The following is a 21135-nucleotide window of genomic DNA, read 5'->3' on the forward strand; positions in this document are numbered from 1 at the left end:
ACTATTTGCTTTGATGTTACTGGCCAGATGACCAGTGGACTTCACACATTGGAGGAAAAAAAGCAGAAATGATAAAAATGCAGGCACAAAAAAAAAATCCACACAATACAACACAAATAATATTCCTATCTGAGCCATGGGACTGTCAGTAAGAAGCAATCAAGTGAATCTGTGAATGGCCGCCCCAGCAGAGCACAGCACACCTGTACCGGCAATACCAGACTCAGGGATGGGGGGGGGCTTCTCTCGCCCAGGTGGCTGAGAGAGAGGGTGTGAGGAGAAGTCTTTGTATCATCAAAGAGAGAGAAAGAGAGAGAGAAGGACAGAAAGAAGAAAGAAGAAAGAAAGAAAGAAAGAAAGAAAGAAAGAAAGAAAGAAGAAAGAAAGAAAGAAAGAAAGAAAGAAAGAAAGAAAGAAAGAAAGAAAGAAAGAAAGAAAGAAAGAAAGAAAGAAAGAAAGCACCATAGATTATTCTTCAGAATAAGGAGAATTTGATGGCTTGGGAGTGTTTACATGTGCTACTTCAGAATGCCAGCAGTGTTATGGGCTGGTACCTTAAGGTTCTCCGGGACACTTGCCTTGAGGTTAGAAGGATACCTACTTCATGGTAACATACTCATACCCCGTCTCAGATGTTTATGTATCCCATTGACGCAAGAAAGTCACTTGTCACAGAGATGAGGCAGTCTTATAGGTCATCAAAATCACTCCAACCTTCACCGGCATACTATACCAACATGAAGAAACACTTAACTTTGCCATTCAACCTCTATCCAGCCGCCATTTTGCCAAAAGACCTCTACAAATGATGGTTACCTTAGGAGGTCAATCTCCCAATCACCCCCAGCCCTCCTGCCTGGCTCAGGCATTAGGAATGTGTGCCATGGTGCCGTGAAGAAGTTATGTTTATTGTTTCAGGAGAGAGGTGAAGAGAGGGGAGGTGTGTGTGTGTGTGTGTGTGTGTGTGTGTGTGTGTGTGTGTGTGTGTGTGTGTGTGTGTGTGTGTGTGTGTGTGTGTGTGTGTGTGTGTGTGTGTGCGTGCGTGCGTGCGTGCGTGCGTGCGTGTGTACGTGCATGCGTGCGTGCGCGTGTGTGTGTGTGTAATAACAACCAGGTGAGAAGAGCTCCGTAAGCCCCGTGGAATGTGACCGATTCTTAAAAACAAGAGATTAGAAAGATGGAAAAGAGAGAGAAAGAGGAGAAAGAGATTGAAATGCATTATTGTTTACTCGCTTTTTTTAAAGGTCACAACTGTACTTCACCTCTTGAGAATGATCGTTGCACGCAAAAACAGATCTACTGAACCGAGGGCCGTGCTCAACTTCGCTCTTAGCCTATCAGATCTGTTAGAGTCCTCTGCCTCTGTCAACAGACTGTAGTTTCTCTGGCCAAGTAGTCTGTCTTTTCATCTAAACTAGGACCTCTTCTACCCTCCTTATCTGTCTTGCACTGGGGTCAGGTGAGTCTGCCTAACTAAAATCAGCGAAAGGATACATTTCAGACTTCCCCAAAGACCTATTAGTTTGTGGTGCGGACACAGGAGTATACTGTAGTATTACATTGAGGGTGGGGTAGAACAGGCCGATGGCAAGAGGAAGGTGTTGAGCTACAACAGAGCTAACGCCAGGGCTACAATAACCCCGGTGGTTAGCACCTTTCATCAGTTGCAAGGAAAACCTACAGCGTGTCGGATGGGAGGCGGAGGTACATGGGATTCAATTCAAGAATGATTTAGCAACAGCATTTGAATAGACTTCTGTTTCAACTGATATGATTACATAGCAGCCTTGTATTTCACATTAAAAAATTGTGTTTTTATCTCAAATTCTGCTGCTTCTTGTATAGTGAATTAGCAGTTCTCAAGGAATGAACGGAATGACAATTACATGCAAGCATTTATCATTCAGAGTAGGCCCTTTGGCTACATTATTAGTAAGCAGTCATTTATCTCTTACCTTATCTACTAGCAATGAGTGTGCATTTATTGCAAATCAAGAAAAAATCCCTTTCCTCCACCCTTATTCCTGTCTTTTAATGACCCGTTATTATTTTACTACATTACATCCCGTTGCCAATAACACAAATCAGTGTGACATCTCAGGGGCCCCAAAAAAAAACGTGGATTCCGACCATTTCCCCATCAACTGTTCCTGTTAGTGTATACTCTTGCCATTATGGATGTGTATTGCTAATGCCCCGAAAACAAGAGATTAGCCAAGTATAATCACATGCCTTTGTCGGCAGACTATTTTTACATTTCTTCTCGGCGTAATGCATGTGTTCTCTCATTTTTCTCATCGTCTTTAACTGCCGACACATGCTTTCAATTACGGGGCCATCTGGTTCTCCGCCGATGGACCCAAAAAGATGGAAAGTTACAAGAGCGTGCACACCCACAGTTTTATACCTGAGAGGTAACATCTCCCTGAGGAGGACAGACATTTGATGGAGCCTGGGACTCCAGAGAGATAGCGAGAGAGACTTGAAGGGAAGGAGAGAGAGACAGAGAGAGAGAGAGGTAGAGAGAAAGAGTGGGAGAGAAATAGAGAGAGAGAGGGATAGTGAGAGAGAGAGGGAAAGTAATTTGCTTGGAGTGATTTTGTTTGACTTGGAACGGTTAGACACCATTACAAAACTTTAGATGACAGAGACGATGAATTTCAGTACTAAAAAAGTTATATGTTCAGCACAGGAACATACTTCTCCTGTCTCATGCCAGGGAAACAGTTTCGTAAAAAAATGTTGCATCACCTCAAATGTAATATTACCATTGATTTCATTATTATTGGTCTGCGATATCTTCAATTAATTGACGTTTGAGTTGGAGACCTAACAACACCATTAGAAATCCTCAGTACCTAGCTCAACAACCTTCTCACCTCACCCTTTGTACAGTCCCTTCCCAGCTAACAACAAACATTCCCACAACTTTAGAGAACACTCCCTTAAGTCTCATTAGGTCATTGCCTAATGTCTTAATAGGAATGTACTAGTGATGTGGAAGGACTGTTTCCCAGAGACCATTCCCTTAATGTCGAACAAACTTACCCAGAACGTGGTTAACACGTTCTCAAAATATTCAATATTAATGTTCTTGACACGTTTCATTGGAACGTAGCAAGAATATTTAGGTGTCCATTTTTCTGAGGGTTAGGAATATATTCCATCGACGTCACCGACTCACACCAAACATACACAGAACATGGTTGCCATTATCTAAACATATACAGTAAGATATTAACTTTATAGACACATTTCATGGGACGTTGTAAGAACGTTCATGTGTCCAGTTTTCTGAGGGTTAGGAGAATTTCTCCATCAACGTCACGCCAAACATACACAGAACGTGGTTGCCTTGTTCTCAGAATATAAAATAGTAATGTTAACCTTTACTGCAGTGGGTTAAATCACGGTCACACAGAGTGTTTTTCAGTAGTCTTAAACAAATCTACTTTGAAACAAAAGCATCTCACACACATGGTTATGGGCTTATAAAACAGAAGACACCTATAAAAGAAGACACTATGTATTCCATTTTGAGTTTGCATCCCAATATTACACTTTATATACATCACAGAAGACTGAAAAATAACAAAGCTGTTTGACATAGAAACACAGGATTTTGTGATTTTTTTTGCATAACAAAAAGGTTTATTAATTAGGAAATTAGGAAAAACATTCATAACATTCCACCAATGAGGCCACTAGGTCATGAAAAGGCTACTAGGAATAAGACTTTAAGATTGCGAAAACGTTTATCATACATGTCATTTCAATACTGGCTGATGTCAAAAGTTGTCTTCTCTCGAATGAGCCATTGATCATATTTTTGCGATATTCCTACCTCAATAATTTTCTTTATTTAACAGAGGGTCTAACACATTTCTCCTATTTGTCTGCCTCTTCAGTCCAGGGTGCATTGCATGGTGCCATTGCAAATGTCATACTCCGCTCTGCGAGGCGCATCGATCTGCAGGTTGAACATGGTGAGATTGTAGACGCCTAAATTGATTGTGTAGTTTGTTTAAGCGATTGATTAAGCTACTTCACATGCTGATATTGACTTTGGTGTTATTGTGTGTAGCTACGTTTGCTAGCTAGCTACCTAGCTACAGTTGCTAGGTAGGCAGCCAGCCCATAGAGAGAGCATTGCATTGTGGGGTTTGTAGTCAACTTGCGCTGCAAGAGACTTCCACAATTTTCACATTTTGCTACCAACCTTATTATAACGACAAAATGGAACATTTGTTCACAAAAAATATTGTTCTCACATACTAGTGTTATGTAACACTGTAAATTATAGGAATGAGTGGTTTTGGGTGGAATTTTCCTTTAACGGAATGTTCTCCTAACTCTAACAACAAAACATTCTAACATACCCTACATAACCAAAAGTATGTGGACACCTGCTCGTCGAACATCTCATTCCAAAATCACGGGAATTAATATGGAGTTGGTCCCCCTTTGCTGCTATAACAGCCTCCAATCTTCTGGGAAGGCTTTCCACTAGATGTTGGAACATTGCTGAGGGGACTTGCTTCAGTCAGCCACAAGAGCATTAGTGAGGTCGGGCAGTGATGTTGGGTGATTAGGCCTGGCTCGCAGTCGGAATTCCAATACATCCCAAAGCTGTTTGATTGGGTTGAGGTTAGGGCAGGTCATTCAAGTTCTTCACCCCTGATCTCGACAAACCATTTCTGTTTGGACCTCGCTTTGTGCACGGGGGCATTGTCATGAAAGGGCCTTCCCCAAACTGTTGCCACAAAATTGGGAGCACAGAATTGTCTAGAATGTCATTGTATACTGTAGCGTTAAGATTTTCCTTCACTGGAACTAAGGGGCCTAGCCCGAACCATGAAAAACAGCCCCAGACCATTATTCCTCCTCCACCAAACTTTACAGTTGGCACTATGCATTGGAGCAGGTAGTGTTAGCCTGGCATCCGCCAAACCCAGATTCGTCTGTTGGACTGTCAGATGGTAAAACGTGATTTATCACTCCAGAGAACGCATTTCCACTGCTCCAGAGTCCAATGGTGGCAAGCTTTACACCACTCCAGCCGACGCTTGGCAATGCGCATGGTGATCTTAGGCTTCCTATGGCTGCTTGGCCATGGAAACCTATTTCATGAAACAACTTCGCGGCTGAGCCGTTGTTGCTTCTAGATGTTTCCACTTCACAATAACAGCACCAGTTGACCGGGGCAGCTCTAGCAAGGCAGAGATTTGGCAAACTGACTTGTTGGAAATTCTACGACGGTGCCATGTTGAAAGTCACTGAGCTCTTCAGTAAGGCAATTCTACTGCACATGTTTGTCTATGGAGATTGCATGGCTGTGTGCTCAATTTTATACACCTGTCAGCAACAGGTGTGACTGCAATAGCCAAAACCACTCATTTGAATGGGTGTCCACATACTTTTGTATATATAGTGTACATACAATGTTTCCCTAACTAACAGAAAACTGGATGCTCAAACACCCGGGGAACATTATGGGTAACGTTACAAAATTGTTATCTCTCCCTATAATTGTTAGATGGGTTCCTTCTTGCCCACGTTTATTTGTCTGTAATATCATGTACCACAAGGGTTGCTGCTGTCTCTGTCTCAGAGCCTTTCTCCCACGATAGTGGGAGGGGGATATCAGCCCCACAGCCGCACACATACCTGTGGGCTACCCAGCACCGGGATCACAAATACAGAGAGAGGGAGAGATAGAGACTACATTCCTTCTTCTCCTGCTGCTGTTGCCACCACCACCTGCCTGCCTTTCCTCACCCGTCGAATGCAGGAACGCGATCGCGAACACAACGCTACCACAACGTTGCACCAGCCCCCGGACAGCTGCAGCCCAGGTGGCAACTCAGAGAGGCAGTGAAAGTCACCCAGGGTCCTTCACCCACTGCTCTATACTCTATGACATTACCAGATGGTCTACACGCATGCATGAGCTCACACAACCTCCACATTCACCCCCAGACTTCCCACTAGTAACAGATGAATATGAATCAAATTGATATCTCTATTTGGACTATCTTCTCTAAGTATATATTCAGATGAAAGTCCTGGGTAAATTGGCCACAGTAACATGATAACATTATATTCATTACTTTATTAAACAGGAAGACTGAAGATTTCTCATCCATGTAGTAAGTCAATGACTTGTAGAGCTATGCTCTGTTTAGTACAGAGGCTATGACCACATCTAGTGAAGGAGACAGTTTAAGCTCTGTCATTTTCTTTCCAGTTGATCTTTAGATATTTCTGTCCCTTCTTGCAATGATACTGCTCTCTTTATCTCCCAGAACCTCTACCTCCCCACCTCCTCACCCCCAAATGGAGGGAGGGGTGTGTGGGAGGGTGGGGGGGACTCATTAAATGCATCTTCAGGCCTGTAAAGACCCTTAAGAGAGGCACACCTGAGCCGGTTCGTAAAAAAACCCGGTTGGAAAGGGCTCGTGCAGCTGCCTTTCTGTTTTCAGCCGCTTCAGTCCTTATTACAGGCTGGATTTTCTCCTTCCTCTCCTAGTTACTCTCCTGCCCCTCCACGATCACCCCCCCCCCCCCCCCCCCACCACCACCACCGCCTCACTCCCCCTCTTCCCAAGTCCACCTCAGTTTCTCTCACTGTCTCTCTCTCTATCTATGACCCCGTGTCTATGACCCTGTGTCTATGACCCTGTGTCTATGACCCTGTGTCTGTCATGTACATACATCCTACTATCCACCGCGCCACTCCGTTATGTGTCCCCCCTTCGTGACCTTTGACTTTGGTTGTCTGTAGGTCACCCGCCCCCTTCCCAACCCATACACACACCACTTTGTCTTTCTCTCTTCCAAACCCTTCATTATCTACTCCTTCCCCTTCCCCTGAATTTCCACTTGTTTCTGTCTAAATATTCCTCTCTGCCCACCTAAATGTATACACACACACACAGACACAGACACAGACACACACACCACACACACACACACACACACACACACACACACACACACACACACACACACACACACACACACACACACACACCACACACACACACACACACACACACACACACAAACATGTTTGTTTTACTATTCTTGTGGGGACCAAACAATTTATTCCCATTCAAAATCCTATTTTACCTTACCCCTAACCCTAACCGTAACCCTAAACCACTAACCCTAACCCTAATTCTAACCCTAACCCTAAATCTAACCCTTACGCCTGTATAGTGCACTAGCCCTATGGGCCCTGGACAAATGTAGTACACTATAAAGGGACTGCCATGTGGGACATAGCCTGTGTCAGTCAGTGGTAATGAACTGTGGGTGGTTGGTGGGAGGTGAGCCTGTCCTTTGGGAACTCTCCCAGTTTTCTTTTAATTATTCCTACCTGAGACCACCAGGCCAATCTCCCACTAGCACAATTAAGCTCTCTTTTTCAGCGTATTCAGGCGGAATCGGCATTCCAGGGAATTAGAGTCGATTTCACTTGGCCTCCAGTACTTTTTGGGAATACTTGGACAGAAAATGTATTCTCCTATCTATCGGAATCTACTTTCCCCCCAACATGGAACCAGTCTAGCATTCAGTTATTTCCCCAATATTTCTAGATCCTTTTCAACTCAATTAAATACAACTTTATTGGTCCCCTCAGGGCAATTTAGATGACATGGTCAGAGCACTTAAGATTAGATACCAGGCCTGTATTCATAAAGCGTCTCAGAGGCTGTGTTTAGACAGGCAGACCAATTCAGATATTTTTTCAATAAATGGTCTTTAGACCAATCCGATCAGCTCTGAATAATGTGACTGGTCAAAAGACCAATTAGTGGAAAAAATATCAGAATTGGGCTGCCTGTCTAAACAGAGCCAGAGTAGGAGTGCTGGTCTAGAATCAGATCTCCCCTCTTATTCATCATCATTTAAAAGGCAAACATCCTAGATCACTCCTACTCTCAGACACTGTGAGTAAGGGTGTGATATAACTGTGATTTTGGGTGGCAAGAGAAATGTCCACAGATATATATAGTACCATACCCAACCACATCCCAGTACCTAAAACGTGTGTTACATTAGAATCGTGGTTTTATGAAGGATGATCCCAGTTGTTCCAACCGCAGGGACAGTCGTACACCACTGTCCTCAGTAAATCATCTAGGGTTAGGGCTGAGCCTGTAAGGTGTGAGAGCACATTCACCAGCTTGTCAACACTACACACATTCACCACACACACACTATATATATATCTCTCTTTCACACACATACACACACACATACACACAGTCTTGTATAACTAACCTTGTGGACACAAACAATTCAGTCCCATTCAAAATCCTATTTTTCCTAACCCCTAACCCTAACCCGTACACTTACCCTAATCCTAACTCTAACCTTAACCCTAAACTTAACCCAAAAACCTAACCCTATCTCCAAACCCTAACTCTAAAACTAAGCCTAAACCTAATTCTAACACTAATTCTAACCTTAACCCTAAACCCCCTAGAAATAGTATTTGACCTTGTGGGGACCAACTTTCTGTTTGTTTACTGGTCCCCACAAGAATAGTTAAACACACACACACACACACACACACACACCACACACACACACACACACACACACACACACACACACACACACACACACACACACACACACACAAACACACAGCTGCCCTACATAAAGTCTCACAACTCATACCCCCCTGCTTGACACCTGCCACAAGTGTCACAGCCAACCCAGACCCTTACCATGTGTGACACATCCCCCTCTGCCCACACACCAACCCCCCTGTAAATGGCTTGTGCACCGGAAACCCCTCACACCAGCCTGTGTACCATAGCTACATACCTCAATACCTGTCCCCATTGTCCCAGCCCCCTCAGTCCCATACCCCTCCTCTGCACCTGTGCAAACGGTATTACAATTCACCCTCTATAGTTTCTAGAGAATGGGGGATGTGTGTGTGTGTGTGTGTGTGTGTGTGTGTGTGTGTGTGTGTGTGTGTGTGTGTGTGTGTGTGTGTGTGTGTGTGTGTGTGTGTGTGTGTGTGTGTGTGTGTGTGTGTGTGTGTCACAGGGGGCTGGTGGCACCTTAATTGAGGAGGACGGGCTCATAGCAATGGATGGAAAGGGTATAAATGGAATGGTTTCAAACACGTTTGATCCCAGTCCATTCACTCCATTCCAGCCATTATTATGAGCAGTCCTCCCCTCACCAGCCTCCTGTGGTGTGGTGTGCATGCGTTCATATGTGTGTGTGTGTGTGTGTGTGTGTGTGTGTGTGTGTGTGTGTGTGTGTGTGTGTGTGTGTGTGTGTGTGTGGAAGATGGGGGGTGTTTCCTCTCCTATTATGTTACTGTGTGGTATGGTGGGGAACTTCCCTTGCTCACCACAACTGAGAAATGCACAGTGTGTTGGTCACAAAGGAGGAGTGGGCCTGACCATATCAACATGTCTAGTCTGAAAAGTACAGGGAGAAACACTATTAATGGCAAAATGAGTGAAACCACCAACTGGAGGGACATTAGCATAAAATCAAATCATAGACTGGTGTAACATGCAGGATACAAACTCTGGTCTCCCATGGGAGCAACTAACATCTTAGGCCATTAGGAAATTCCCTATTGGGCAGATGGCTAGACACTGGTTTTGACATTTGCAGGCAGGGCTACTTCATCACGTGACCGTGACCAACTCAAATCCACTACATTCACCCCCCCCCCATTAGAGACCGCCCCACGTTGGGTGCCGTTGTAACACACGAGATACGAACCTGGGTCTCCCACGGGAGCAACCAACGTCTTAGACCATTATTCCCTATGGGGCCGATGGCAGACACTGGTTTTAAAGTTATCAGGCGGGGCTACCTCGTCACGTGACCATGACCGACTCATGTCAGCTACGCTGGGATTGAAAACATCAACCGAAAAGGCAACCTATCAACTGAAACTGCTAAATCTATCCTTTGAGGAGGTAGGCTAGATTGTAAATCAGTCAAACATGAGCATTTTAACTTTTTAACTTTAAGCTGAATGTGGGATCAGTCTCTACTTAGCTAGCGTGTTAGCTAGCTCTAGCATGCATTAGCTAGACATAATATGTGTTAGCTAGCCATAGCAAGAGTCAGCTAGCCATACCGTAGCGTGTTAGCTTATCTCTCGCCCAGCGGGGAGGGTAAATGCACGCCTTTTATGCACCTTTTTTTGGCGCAAGCACTTACCCACCTATTGCATTGAAATTAGAAGGAGCATTACTTTAATCAGCATGAATGGCTGTCAGCGTTTACCCACCTATTTTTTTACCACTACATCACTGCTCTCGCCAATTAGCATTTTACCATGCGTCCTTTGAGGAGGGGCGAGGCTGGGTTTAGGGTCCTCCCCCTCAGTCTGAGTCTCTGTACCCAGCAGCCCACCTGTAATTATCTAGGGATTACCCTTTTATATGAGCAGCCTTTATAGCATCCACAGGAACTTCCTGCTTCCCCTCAAAAACCCTCCAATAAAAAGCCAGCTCTGCAGGGTCGCAGCAGGGCACCGGCCAATCAAACCCATTCCCTTGCTCTCACGGAATCCCAAGACCAACAATGTGACCATATGGAATTGGGAGCACCATTCAATATTTATGTGGTGTCCTTTTATATCTAGAAGATGAATAGATGGATGTACTAACAGTGAGTTCCTAATGATTGTTACAGTGAAATGGTTGGTGAGGGATGAGAGGGGAATTGGCAGACTGATCCATACCCCTCTGTTCTTTAAAACATCCACACTCTCTTGCCATCTGCTGTTTACCTAAAGTTTGGGTGGCTTTCTGTTTATACGCCTTTTCGATGATATACGCTAAGTATTGGGTATGACAGGATTTCCATTAGCCCTTGTGCTAAATGTACTTCAAAGAAATGGACCGATTCTGATAGAATCACCGGTGTGCGGCATCCATATTAGGAAGTCCTGTCGGGACTGGTGCACTGCATCCACATTAGGAAGTCATGCTGGGCCAGGGTTCTTCTTGTTGTGGCTGTGCTGTCCAGATCAGTATCAGCCGATCATAACGGAGTAAGGGTGCATTCCACTTTTCAGCCCAGATCCCAAATATCCTACCACCCCTCCTTATCCAAATTCTGTTGAGGAATGCCGAGAGAAGGAAAGAACTGTAAAATCAGGCAGGAATTCTGTTTATAGGCCGTCAGGACCAAGTTGCTGCTGGAGAGGGATAGCCATATCACCAACAGCAACGTTGAAGCTGCTGGGTAAAGTGGCGCTGCCAGATGGTAAAGTGCTTTAAGCCACATTAAAGTATACACACAATCAGTCACACACACGCAAACGCACAACCACTTACATAAAATAACCCACACACACGCATGCATGCACATTCTCACACACACACACACACACACACACACACACACACACACACACACACACACACACACACTGAGCCAGCCATGTAATTGCTATTGGACTGCTTCACCATAGCCTGTAGCACCATGGTCGCACGCAATGTTTCGATCGGGAGCTCCCCAGTCACAGAGAAAGAGAGGAGGCCAACAGAGGGAGGGAGAAAGGGAATGAGGGATAGAAAGAGAGTGGTAGTGAGTGGGAAAAGCCCAACATAAAAGGTTCTGGCTCTGTCGAGCAAGGTCACACCCAACCCAATGGAGCATAGGATCAACACCTGCCATCAATGGTCCTATGATAGATTTGTTTTGAAAACAAACCAAGGAACCAACTTCAGGGCCAAGTTTAAGTCCTAATTTAACCTTTAATTATATTGCCATCATTGGTCAGTTAGAAATAATAATACGGTCATTTGGCAGATACTTCTATACTAAATAAATACATGTAATATGAACACTCATATTGATGTGGTTCGCATCATGCTCAAACTTAACGATCCATTTGGCACCACAATAATACCGTCAGCTGAATAATATACTGAACAAAGTCAGACTGGAACAAAAAGCAGCATGCACAGGTGGACAGTACCAGTACACAGTACCGAGGACCACATTTTTACAAGCCACAAAAACGCCAAGGTGTACGCTACACCCCATCCTGGCTTGTATAAAGTACCACATTCTTACACTATAAATAGGCACAGATTGAGAAATAATGACGAGGGCAGCGAGTGTTCTCAAAGAGCTCTCGACCAGGCTCTCTCCAAAAGGAGACCCCTGGAAACATGGTGGTCTCTCCTCAATGCCTCGTGAGAACCATTTTGGGCTTTCCTCTTTATTTCTGCCTTCTTTACAGAGTGGTGTGTGTGTGTGTGTGTGTGTGTGTGTGTGTGTGTGTGTGTGTGTGTGTGTGTGTGTGTGTGTGTGTGTGTGTGTGTGTGTGTGTGTGTGTGTGTGTGTGTGTGTGTGTGTGTGTGTGTGTGTGTCTTTGGGGGTAGTCTGAGATACATTCATCAAAAACATTTTACTATATTTTTGTCCATGAGAGTACTATGAATCAATATTACAACTGACCCATTGACAACAATATGTCAAGCAAACATTCCACTCTTCAAACACACATCAATCTTTATGAATGTTGTTATCAGTTTGAAACGTCTGGTAGTAAATCTAACACGGTTCAAGGGTTTTATGGACATTACTTGGGATTTGTCTTTGGGAGAATAAAACTTCCAGACTGTCAATAATACTCCTCGAGCTTCACAGTAAAATACCATTTATTTGCTCCATATGTTTGTTACAATGTGCAAAATCATCATGAATGGCACTGAAAGATGTTAAATGCTCTGTTTATAGTATTATATCACAACACTGGAGAATGGGAATCAAACATCTTACTCGTATGAGTAGAATATCACTATGCACACTTGAAAATGAGAGGGATGTTGATTGAAAAAGACAGTATTACTATGTACCGGGTGTGAGTTCTACATTTTTTAAGTTTTGTTTTGTAATATATGTCCTGTCCTTTACTGTCTGTAGTGTGTTTTTGTTGTATGAACAACTCCACACAAGAAGTTACCTCTCGGGACAAAAAAAATATTTGATTTGGAAGTTAAATTTTGGGGGGATTTGAAACTTGAAATTTGAAATTTGAAGCTCGCATCCGCTACAAGACCATGGTGATTGCCTACGGAGCTGTGAAGGGAACGGCACCTCCATACCTTCAGGCTCTGATCAGGCCCTACACCCAAACAAGGGCACTGCGTTCATCCACCTCTGGCCTGCTGGCCCCCCCTACCTCTGAGGAAGCACAGTTCCCGCTCAGCCCAGTCAAAACTGTTCGCTGCTCTGGCACCCCAATGGTGGAACAAGCTCCCTCACGACGCCAGGACAGCGGAGTCAATCACCACCTTCCGGAGACACCTGAAACCCCACCTCTTTAAGGAATACCTAGGATAGGATAAAGTAATCCTTCTAACCCCCCCCCCCCCCCTTAAAAGATTTAGATGCACTATTGTAAAGTGGTTGTTCCACTGGATATCATAAGGTGAATGCACCAATTTGTAAGTCGCTCTGGATAAGAGCGTCTGCTAAATGACTTAAATGTAATGTAAATGTAATGAAACTCCATCTCTCCTTGGCCACATAACCACCATTATGACATCACCAGCATGGATCTAGTTCATCACAAGGAAATCAGCTCAGTTTGCCATGGAATCCATCTATGCCATTGTACATCCCAACATTCTACAGACATATTCAAGAGTCTCCTCATAAACAACCGGCGCCATCTGGGAAGACACATTGTTTTGAGACACTGAATAACTTTGGATTGCTAAAATGTCACGTCACTATGACTTAGGCTACGAGTCTGACTCTCAGTCTGACAAGGAAGAGTCTGACTCTATCTCTGACTTGGTCGACTATGGATATGTGTCTGAAGGTGACTCTGAGTCAGATGAGCAGTCAGAAGTTTCCGGAGAGGTGAGCTACAATGACTTTGATAAGGAGTCTGACTCCAACTATCAGTCTGAAAAGGAAGACAATGATTCTAACTTTGACTCGGACTGTGAGTGTGGCTTCGTCTCTGACTGTAACTTCGAGTAACAAGACAAGTCAGAGGAGTCCAGAGAGGTGAGCCTCATCATAGAACCCACGCCCTCCCAGACATCCTCTGCTGGTGCCTCTCGCCAAAGACCCAGGGCCGTGGAGCCCCAGTGGCCAGGAACGATGCCCTGAACTGGGCTGAGTTGGAACAGCCAGTGGACCAGACTATGGCCCATGTGGGCCTGAAGGTCATGGGGGTCATGGTGGGAAAGCACCATGTGGAGCCCCAAAACTCCAGCCTTGAGATCACCAGAGGGCCTGTGCCTGTGGTGGTACCATCATGGGTTGCCTGGATAAGAAGCAGGGAGGCATACAAAGCAGTGACTTACGGTTTCCAGCCAGAGGATAGAACCTCCAAGGAGAGATCAGCTGAAGATGCCACAATGGTGTGGAGAGTCTCCCATGAGAGGGCCAGAGAATCAACCTCTTCTAGTTGTCCAGGAGACTTTCAGCCAGAGGACCAGAGAATCAGCCTCTTCTAGTTGTCAAGGAGACTTTCAGCCAGAGGGCCAGAGAATCAGCCTCTTCTAGTTGTCAAGGAGACTTTCAGCCAGAGGACCAGAGAATCAGCCTCTTCTAGTTGTCAAGGAGACTTTCTGCCAGAGGGCCAGAGAATCAGCCTCTTCTAGTTGTCCAGGAGACTTTCAGCCAGAGGGCCAGAGAATCAGCCTCTTCTAGTTGTCAAGGAGACTTTCAGCCAGAGGACCAGAGAATCAGCCTCTTCTAGTTGTCCAGGAGACTTTCAGCCAGAGGGCCAGAGAATCAACCTCTTCTAGTTGTCCAGGAGACTTTCAGCCAGAGGGCCAGAGAATCAGCCTCTTCTAGTTGTCAAGGAGACTTTCAGCCAGAGGGCCAGAGAATCAGCCTCTTCTAGTTGTCCAGGAGACTTTCAGCCAGAGGACCAGCCCTCCAAGAGGAAGAGAGGATCAGAGGACTCAAAGAGTTTCCTTAGCCCTGTGGTGCCACCATGGGTCCCCTGCAAGAGAAATAAAGAGCGTGACCTTAGCAGCACATCCTGATTGAAAGGGAAGAGGTATTCTATCTTTTGCCGTGTTTTTTTTGTTTTGCTTTTGTGCTTTTATGTTTTCCTTGGAAGACTTGAAAATCAATGAAAATTACATGTATTCTAATTATCAGGTCAGATTCGGACAGTGACAGTGTGACAAGGGTCACCCAGAAGAGGACACAGGGATCAGCCCTTGACCCAGGAAGTTCAGACTCTGAGGGAACCAATGGGAAGAGAGGGAGGTCTGTCTGCTGAGGATAGCGACTCGACTCAACCAATCTTAAATAATGTTTCATGTACTGTAATCAGGGTGGGCGAGCACCATTTCATTGCACGTTGTTATTTATTTATATATATTTTTCTGACTGCATGAAACTCCATTTACTAAATATGTTACTATCATTTTTGTAGGCTATATTATTATATTGATTTAATAAAAATGTCTGTCTTTTTGGTCTCATTGCCATTACCCGTGATTGAGTTTGAATATAGCTCAATAAAAAAATGCATCTGACTGACATACTAAGCTAAGATTGTTTTAAATCTTCATCATCTACAAAAATAACATATACTTCAAACAGGATTTGAATCTCCGTCTCTTCCTGGCCATATAACCACCATTATGTCATCACCTGCATGGATCTAGTGCATCACAAAAAAAATAACATTTGTATTCTTCTAAATAGATGTGAATATACACTGAAAAAAATATATAAACGCAACATGCAACAATTTCAAGGATTTTACTGAGTTACAGTTCATATAAGGACATCTATCAATTGAAATACATTCATTAGGTCCTAATCTATGGATTTCACATGACTGGGAATACAGATATGCATCTGTTGGTCACAACTAATAAAAAATAACAAAAGGTAGGGGCATGGATCAGAAAACCATTCAGTATCTGGTGTGACCACCATTTGCCCCATGCACCGCGACATCTCCTTCACATAGAGTTGATCAGGCTATTTATTGTGGCCTGTGGAATGTTGTCCAACTCCTCTTCAATGGCTGTGTCGAAGTTGCTGGATATTGGCGGGAACTGGAACACGCCATCGTAAATGTCGATACAGAGCATCCCAAACATGATCAACGGGTGACATGTCTGGTGAGTGTGAAGGACATGAAAGAACTAGGACAATTGTGTACAGATCCTTGCAACATGGGGTCATGCATTATCATGCTGAAACATGAGGTGATGGCAGTGGATGAATGGCACGACAATGGGCCTCAGGATCTCGTCACAGTATCTCTGTGCATTCAAATTGCCATCGATAAAAGGCTATTGTGTTCGTTGACTGTAGCTTATGCCTGTCCATACCATAACCCCACCGCCACCATGTGGCACTCTGTTCACAACGTTGACATCAGCAAAACGCCACACTGCCTGGTACAGTTGAAATCGGGATTCATCCGTGAAGAGCACACTTCCCCAGCGCTGGCGTGGTTACACATGGTCTGCGGTTGTGAGGCCGGTTGGACGTCCTGCCAAAATCTCTAAAACGACGTTGGAGGCGGCTTATGGTAGGGAAATTAATATTCAATTCTCTGGCAACAGCTCTGGTGGACATTCCTGCAGTAAGCATGCCAAATGCACGCTCCTTCAAAACTTGAGACATCTGTGGTATTGTGTTGTGTGACAAAACTGCACATTTTAGAGTGGCCTTTTATTGTCCCCAGAATAAGGTGCACCTGTGTAATGATCATGCTGTTTAATCAGCTTCTTGATATGCCACACCTGTCAGGTGGATTTTCTTGGCTAAGGTGAAATGCTCACTAACAGGGATGTAAACAAATCTGTGCGTATGGAACATTTCTGGAATCTTTTATTTCATCTCATGAAACATGGAACCAACACTTGACATGTTGTGTTTATATTTTCATTCAGTGTACATGTGTGTATCTATTAAGCAGGGAGAAAAGGTGTGAAGAGGTACTGGTCCACTTGTTCCCATCATGGCATGGGCTTCTGTTAGCACTGAGAGAAACCATGGCGAGAGATCAGCATGCGTTTACATCTCTCTCTCCAGCCTTGGCAAGGTGCTACACGCCACAACCACATCCAGATGCAGGGAATGGTTCAGAGGGGGTCAGTCTCTTATTAAAGAGGCTTTATTAAAAAGAGTAGGGGGGTAGCAAATCATACTCCATCTTTCTTTTTGTTTCACTGGCAGCCAACGGACCCTTAGCAGGTGCTGACACCATCACAGTCTCTCTCTCTCTCTCTCTCTCTCTCTCTCTCTCTCTCTCTCTCTCTCTCTCTCTCTCTCTCTCTCTCTCTCTCTCTCTCTCTCTCTGTCGCTCTCTTTTACTCAACATTTTCATTTTCTTCTTACCTCCTTTGTTTCTTTTCTCTTTCTTTGTCTCTCGCTCTCTCTCACTCTTCCTCTTCCTTATTGTTCTGTTTTAATTGCTGATAAAAAAAGTGGCTGATTGCTGCATGAGCTTTGATGGGAGAGAGACATTCCTGGCATCTCTCAGATGTCTGAGCTTCTTTGGAGTAACCCTACGCCGGTTGAAAGCATTTTCGTGGGAAAAGAAAGGAGGCTCAGAATCACAGGGGGAACGAGGACACCTGCAGCAACGGTGATTACGGACGAACGCTGGATGTGACTCAACACCCTCAGACACACATAGACACACACACACACACACACTCTCTCTCTCTCTAACATACAATGACCTGCACACACACGCGCACAAACTCTGACATACTATGACACACACACACACACATATCCCACCGTAGCATCATTTCCCCACCCTCCCCCCGTCATCCACACACACATCTCCATACTCTGACAGTGGCATCTTGTCTGATGAGGATCAAAGCGATCAAAATGAGGACAGCTGCTAATATAAACCAAGTCATCAATTTGTTCAAGTAATTAAAATGATCTGTAATTGTCCGAACTGTGGCCAATCATGCAAGCCAATGGTGCAGAAAAGTATAGGGTATCTCTTTCCAAGGAGAGTCGATGTCGGGCTTAAAGCACTCTGCGCTGCTTTCATATAATGACTGCTAAGTATGATCTAAACCTAATCCTAACCACAAATTACTTATTTGATCAAATCAGTATGAGTAATGGCCTAATGGCAGACAGGTTGAAGCAGTAAGCCAGGGGACGTACTCAGCTTTTCTCCAAGGGTCACTTTGTCTGCTGAAATATAATCTGAATCTATTTCTACAGTCTGCTACCTGTCATCCTGGTCCTCTTAATCCGTTGCTCATCACTAAACCAGGTGTGTGGACTTCTAGGCAGTTAAACTGGTAAGATTAAACTGGTAAATCAATGATCATCGAAACATCCCGCACAGACTCTTTAAGGTAGTTGAATAGCAGCGGTAGGACTTATGAGGAACAATCAAAACCAGAGGACCACAAAATAAATAACTTACAAAACCTTTTTTTGTCCTCCTCAATGATTTTAAATGCAATATATCCACTTACGTTTAATACATCTAATTACATCGAGTTGAATAGCGCTATGGCAAGACTCATACAGTATTTTAGCGCTTCAGGGAGGTACAGGCCACATCCACACTACAATTCAGTGGAACAAGATTCTTGTGGCGGGGATATTTGCTGTCATTCACAGTGCTGGGTTGATCGACTCCTCGAATGTCTAAAAAATCAAAACCCACATCTCTTATGTACACAGACCCTGGGCATCAACTGCTACAAGATTTTGACGGACAGCACTGATGGACAGCCGGGCATGCTGGGAGACTGGGTGGTGCTGTGTGGATTGGAGGGGCGGTGGTGTTGGAGGGTCGTGGGGGGAGGTATAAAGGGTCGGTGGGGCAGATGGCTGTGCTGAGAGGAATTTGTATTAAATTCGTTGTTCCAAATCGTTTCCAGCCCCCGGCCATCAAAACCACTGCTGTCAAATCCCCTACTCTCTCTCCCTTTCCCCCTTTCTCGCTCTCTCTCTTTCTCTCTCCACTTTATGTCTGAGCTTAAATAAACAGTGGGACGAAGAGGAAGAAAGAGGGGGGATCTGGGCAGTCGGGGCAGAAGGGCTCTGATGTCTCGGCGCAACTGCAGCCTCCAGGCTTGTTATTGCTCCCCCAGAAACAGGCCAGGGAGACAGCGCTCTCGCCTGCACGGCTGCAACACAAAATATATTGTGATTTCACGCACGCTTTGGAGCGCTAATCAACGGTTTTAAAGTGGCAGCGTATCTCCTTTGGAAACCAAATAAAAAAATGAATAACAAAGCCGCTGATGAAGAGCTTTGACTGAAGATTTGTTTTGTAGTTTCCCCAATGATTCCAAGTATTTTCCTCATTTAATGTAATCTTGTTTTCACAATTATTGACTGTCTGCACGTAACAAAATTGGAACACTCTGAACTCCGATGGTGTTTCACGTTGGTTTGATCACCGAAATGTACCAATATATTTTCTCATTGATGACCTTTCTTTCAAAGGGCTGAACCCTAACTTCAGATGCGAACGCTTTAAAAAATCAAAATATTATTCCGGGGCAGATGAGCCGAGTGCTGGCGTAGGTTTGTGGGGGATTTATGTGAATCATCATGTCCTCACTCCAGACACAGAGGAGTGTTCTGGCACAGACACTGGACATGAGTAAAAGCACGTCGCTGAGAGGGAGATGTCTTCTTCCACCCGTCTGCCTTAAGAAACTTATTTCAACCACCCACCTCTGCTGAAGCTAGGCATGGGTGTTCGCTGGCTATTTTCACAACTTGTCAAGGCGCCACAGCGTGTTGTATCCAGCAGAATCCCCCTTTGTTTGAAAGAATGGTTTGGATTAATGAGGAGAGAGAGGCAAATACAGTAGAGCTGAGACACGGACATTTCCATCTTCATTCCCCCGGGGGGGTGGGCGGAGGCCGAGTTTGGGTTTGACTCTGACAGAAAATCAACAATAGGACACTATATTAGGGCATAGGGTGCAGGCTGACAAAACAATCAAGGGGATGTGAGGAGTGGAACATGTTGCCCTCAATAGATCATAACAAGTATGCTGTGTACATTGAAATCCTCCGCACCCCAGTGTCCCACTGTCATAGCATCTCCACATCTCAGATCTCACATTGGTGGATACACACTAGTCCCCTGTTCTCTCCTTTGACCCCAGTAGACAGTACCTCTGGCCCAGCATCGAAGGGGAGAGGTTGTTATTGTGGACCAAACTAAGCCAACCATCAAACCCCTCACAGCTGGGACACAGAACTATGGCTGGGAACCAGAATCTGACAAGCTCCTCTTCCGTTCGCCGCTCCACTTCACAAGGAATAGGACTGGGAGTGTGGCAGCGGATGTGATATTGTACCCTGTTAGGCCCAAATCCTAATTTAAGATCCAGACGCTTAATTTGAATTTTTTTACATTTAACTATGTAATTCAACATTTATTTAGACAGTCAAAAATGTGCATGTAAGATCTAAAGGATTGGATAGACAGCTTTAAAAGTGACGGACATGGGATTTGATTCCACGCAGTTGGAATGTATGCGTGGTCCAGATTCAGCTCTGTTTATGACAAAGCGTTGAACCAACGTGGAATAGATGTTGAATTGATGTCTGTGCCCAGCGGGTGCTCATAAAGGGTTGAGGAATCATTATGTAACATTTAACTTCTGAATTAGATATGTTTTTGGCAAGGGTTTCTCAAAGTGGTGGGATGGTGGACCATGTTACTAAATACGTCCTATATTGACAGCACACACATTTATGATGGTCTTGTAAAGAGAGAGCATTTCAGAGATATTCTGGTTGCCGTCTCTGGTCAGCTATTACGTTCCACTCCTGTCATTTGCCAAAGAGACTGGCCTTTTGGCAATCTTTAAATACCAACATTGTATCTGTAACTTAAAATGCCAGGAGTCAGGAAGGAGGTGCAGAAGGTGAGTTTAATAATGAAACGATATAGATGAACAAACATGAGAAGCGTACAGAAACGTGAGAGAAAACAATACTACCTAATACTACCTAATGTCAACTAAGGGCTAAATAAAGGATGTCCGACACCGGGACCCAATAGCGCCCCTCAGGACCGTACCCCTCCCAGTCCACCAGGTACTGGAACCAACCCCCACGACGTTGGGAGTCCAGGAGGAACTTAACAGCATAGGCGGGGGTCTCTTCGATGTC

This window comes from Salmo salar, chromosome 19 (genome assembly GCF_965601325.2).
Source record: "Salmo salar chromosome 19, fSalSal1, whole genome shotgun sequence".
NCBI lineage: Eukaryota > Metazoa > Chordata > Actinopteri > Salmoniformes > Salmonidae > Salmo > Salmo salar.